The sequence below is a fragment of the Gouania willdenowi genome (assembly GCF_900634775.1).
Source record: "Gouania willdenowi chromosome 24 unlocalized genomic scaffold, fGouWil2.1 scaffold_320_arrow_ctg1, whole genome shotgun sequence".
Taxonomy (NCBI): Eukaryota; Metazoa; Chordata; class Actinopteri; order Blenniiformes; family Gobiesocidae; genus Gouania; species Gouania willdenowi.
The window spans coordinates 562577-567437 of record NW_021144848.1 but is presented as its reverse complement, the minus strand read 5'-3'; the positions used below and the strand labels follow the sequence as shown (position 1 = coordinate 567437).

The 4861-nt window shown below is 40.2% G+C and overlaps 1 pseudogene; it reads right to left on the bottom strand.

Moving 5' to 3' along the window:
• Positions 1 to 3695: 3695 nt before the first annotated feature.
• LOC114458307 (ankyrin repeat domain-containing protein 9-like) lies at positions 3696 to 4645 on the bottom strand (annotated as a pseudogene).
• Positions 4646 to 4861: the final 216 nt, after the last annotated feature.

Here is a 4861-nt window from a genome sequence, read left to right as displayed (position 1 = left end):
ATTTTGGCCCTCAAAGAGTTATACATTTCAAAATTTTCTGCGCTGGCGGCGCTCACTCGTGCACCACGCCCCCTATGCTGTGAATAATACCTGGTGAGAACCCTGTAATCTATAAAGGTATAATAATCATGAGAAATGTGTGTGTGTGTGTGTGTGTGTGAGACATAAAAACAAGATAATATTTAAAACAGAAACACCAACAATTCATGGGAGGGAGAAAGTCTAAAATAACTTAAAATACAAGTTTAATTGTTGTTCTATTTTACATAATTGTATTGTGTTGTTTACACATTGTGTTCGTGAAACGTTGAGATTTTATTTTAACCTTTGATTGCACTGATTCTGTTTTGCATTGATTTTAGATTTTGCACCTTTGTTGTAGGACATTTGCTCTATACCTGTCGTTGTTTAATTGTATTATAGCGTATTTTATCTCATTTCAAAATATAGGTTGTATTTTTTTTTCAATGGTTTGCTGTGTCACAGAATTGCATTGTTTTGTCTTGATATTTTAAAACAAATTATAATGTGTACACACTGTGTAGAGATCAAACAAAAAAACAAAACTCTATTTATTTGGGGGGGGAAGCAAAGTCCAACCTTGCCTTGGGCACCAGATGAACTAAAGCCGGCCCTGCATGTTATGTTATATATACTGTATATATATGTACAGAACAGATTGTTTGGATGTTTCACTATCAAATGTCTCTCACTGTTCTCAGATACCAGTCGTCACTCAACACACATGACCATGTGTCAGTGGATGAGGCTCAGAGGGAAGACGTTGAGCAGATACTGACTTCAATGTTCAGGTAAATAAAGAATCACTATTAACCGTTCAGTGTCCATCATCATCATCATCATCAATTTTAAAGGATTATTTATTTTAACAACCAAAATACAAAAGATTTGGCATGATTTAGTTGATTCTGTGAAATTGCACGTAAGAGATTATTTAAGTCGGATCATCTTTGTGACTAAAAGTGACATTTTGCGTGTTTTTTTACTTGTTTTTTACTCTCAATATTCTGGTCATTTTTAGGCTAGTTGTATGAAACTTTGCCACTATAGTGTTTTTACATGTTATTTGCTTAATTCCAAAGTCCTGTGTATTTAAAGTGTATAGAAAAGGAGATACAGTATATTATGCATCATACTGACACTTAGTAACCTCATGTTTGCCCCATTGACTCCCATTGTAGCCACACATTTTTCATAAACTGTAATCATGACATTATAATGATTTTTTAATTCATACCTAATAGATCAAAGCCACTACCTTCAAAATAAAGACAAAATGTGTTTTAGGTGTAATGACCTTCATACCAACCAGAAACCAACGCTTATGGTTTTATGGAAATTTCAATGAAAACCTGGATTTCTAATCTTTCAAAAATATACACAGTGTACAACTTTAAAACTGTCCTTGTGCCAAAAATAATAATGCATTAAATTCAATTCTGCTGTCAATTAATGACACGGTCAAGGCTGTAAAATACATTTGATTTATTTCTTTTATTCAGAAAAACTGCCAAAGTAGAAGTGATAGTTAAAATATCAACCAGTGCAGTGGTTCCTAACTGTGACTGCATTTAATATCACACGTGTTAATTTGAAAAATTGTTTCATAAATACATAATTTTAATCAGTAATTTAAATTTTTTCTTACCAATTAATTAGACATTTTCACACGACCCCACATGGGACCATGAACCCAAGGTTGAAAAACACTGATTTAGTGCCTCCTGAATAGATTTACTACTATTCAATTCAACTTTATTTATAAAGTGAAAATGACAAGTTTTCTTGAAGCGCTTTTCAAAACATAAAATTCTTAAGACCCAATAAATCCTTTGATTTTTGTTCAATATTTTCATTTATCTTTTGATATTTATCTTTGTGTACTTTGTTTATATATTATATTATCTCCTCATAGATCAATGTTTGTGCATTTTGTCTCATAATTTGTTGTATATTCTAAATTGTTTGTGTTTATTGAAAGGGGTGGAGCTCTTTGCACCTTTAATGTTGTTTTTTTTCTTTAATGTGTGAAAAATACAGTAAATAAATAAATGAATGAGAAAAAAAAGTCATATTTTAGGAAAGTAGCAGAGTTTTAGAAAACACAGACACTAGTTTATAGATCAGATGTAACGTACTGGTTGGATCCATGGTTGGAGTCAATTATGATTGTAATTGTGTAATTGATAATAAATTACAATTATGGCATAATTATAATCATAATTGTAATTTAAAAAACGCTGTTGTGGTTGTAATCTGGATTTAAATTGTAATTGCGTTCAAACGATTGACTGTAATTGTAATTACCATGGAAATTCTATTAAGAAACTGTCAATTGCAATTCAATTACATGCAAAACAGGTCTATGGTCTACATGTATGTAGTTGAAACATATTTAAATATGTTTCATATCAAGTTTCCCACCATGTGAGTGAATGTTCACACCCATAGGTGTTAGAGTCAGGATATAATAGAATGTATTTAAATACAATTTCACAGAGTAACAATTACTGTGAATGTAATTGATGTTTTGTAGTTTATAGTTAATGCTAAATTACAACTTTTGTCCCTAGTTGGGATTTTACATAGATATTTATAATCAATGCACTAAATGTAAAGATTATAACGACATCATACACACATTAAAAAACTGCATCACAAACGTTATATGAGTAGTAGTTAGTCAAAATGTAATTGAGAATGTAATTGTAATTGACTTTCAGGGGAAAAATTACAATTGTCATGGGAAAAAATGCTGGTTATCGTAATCATAATTGAATTGTATTGAACATGATAATTGAAAACACATTTGTAATTGTAAAATGTAATTGACCCCAACCCTGGTTGGATCTTCTTCTCTGGTTTCAGTGACATCATTGATGAGCTGGTCCAGACTCCGCCCCCCTCCTCCATGTGTTCCTCATCAGCACCAGCAGAGAACAGCATGAGGCCTTCAGGGGAGCTGGGAAACTCCTCACTACCCCATGTGTACCCAGACACGTGATGGAGGACATTCTAAAGAACACGTTACAGAACCTGATGATGGAAGCTGTTAGAGGGGAGATGGTCCTGATCCCCCTCCCCTCCCCCCCCCACCCATTAGATCAGTGTGATTAAAGGACCTCATTAATCATTAACTGAACATCGATGATCTACGTCTTCATCTTTATTCAATAAACACTGAATAAATAGATGATTATTAATGAAAATACTTCAAATATTACCTTCATGCATTTGGTCACACACGCACACACACGGCGCACACACACACACCACACACACACACACACACACACACACACACACACACCACACACACACACACACACACACACCCACACACACACGTTCCATAGAAACATCTACAGCTTTTCCTCTGACAATCACTTTAATGTCCAGGGTAACATCTGAACGATCAATAAATAAATAAAACAATCAATCAATCAATTAATTAACACTGAATCCAAATCCAATGGTGATTAATCTAATCAAACCTATATGATCAGAACTGAATCGATAATGACACCAGCTCTATAGTGTGTGTGACTCACACCAGTCCACCACAGGACCAGGAACACATGAGAACCTTATGGACTCAATCAGATCAATCAGGACTGATCAATAAGTGTTAGTAGCTCCAGCTCAAAGTACCAGTGTAGAGCAGACTGGAGATACTAAGACCCTCCCAGTAGGACCTTCCCAGTCACTTGCTTGTCCAGCTGGGCTGAGTCCTGACCCAGTAGCAAGGCTGCAGGTACCGGGAGCTGCTGCAGGTTCTGAGGGAACTCTTGTGGTCTGAGCCCCCCCAGCACCGCCCTCATGGCGGCCATTAGCAGGGGGGCGGGGCTCCGTCCGCTCAGGTACCTGAACGTGTCCTCTCCCAGCAGTCCGGTCCAGAGCTCCGGGTCCCGCTCCAGGGTGGCCCTCATCCGGAACCGGAGCCTGACATGAAGAGCAAGCAGGGTGTCCAGGCACTGGCGCCGCTCCCTGTGGATACCACCCGGCCGGAGTCCCTGAGCTTCTCCAGGAGCACGTCCAGCGGGGTCCTGCCGTCCCGGTCCAGGCTCAGTGGGTCTGCCCGGTTCCGAGCAGCAGGAGCAGGGCCTCGGATCTCTGGAAGCTCACAGGCCAGGTGCACCAGGTCCTCCGGGTCCGGGCGGAGAGCCCTGCGGCTCTCCTGCACGATGAGGCCGAGGATGGATTGCCTGTCGTAGCGAACCGCCATGGAGAGATGCGGGACGGGGACCGCAGCAGAACCTCTCCCCCGGGCTGTCCAGAGCCTGCTCCGGGTAGTGGGTGAGCAGGTACAGGGCGTAAGCCTGGTGGTCGTGGACAATGGCGTAGAGCAGCGCCTCTGAGGGGCTGTAGGTCCTCAGGGTGTCCTCCTCCTGGTAGCAGGCCTCCATGGTCCGGATGTCCTCCAGCATCCACACCGGCTTCAGGTCCCGCACAGCCCGGTAGAAGAGCAGGGAGGAGGACTCCCGACGTGGGTCGAGCCCCGGAGCCTCCGCACAGACCACCGCAGAGGCCATGGTCCTCCCCACGCCTCACCGCTCCGGGACGGGGGCCATATTGTTTAATGGCGAAGAACTGTGCGCGTCTTTTCCGGGTTTTACGGTAACGGTCTGTGTGGGACGGTGGTGTGTTCAGGAACGACTCGTAAAACTCTCGACTTATATGTTGTTCGTGTTTTTCTTCACGTTTAAACTTTTCTGCTTCAAACAAACAAAGTGACATTTGTTTTGTGTCTTTATTTGATGATTTTCAAACAATGAATTCTGACAGAAACAGAGCAAATCAACAGAAGAGGAAACTACAGGGACGAACATAACTATCACAC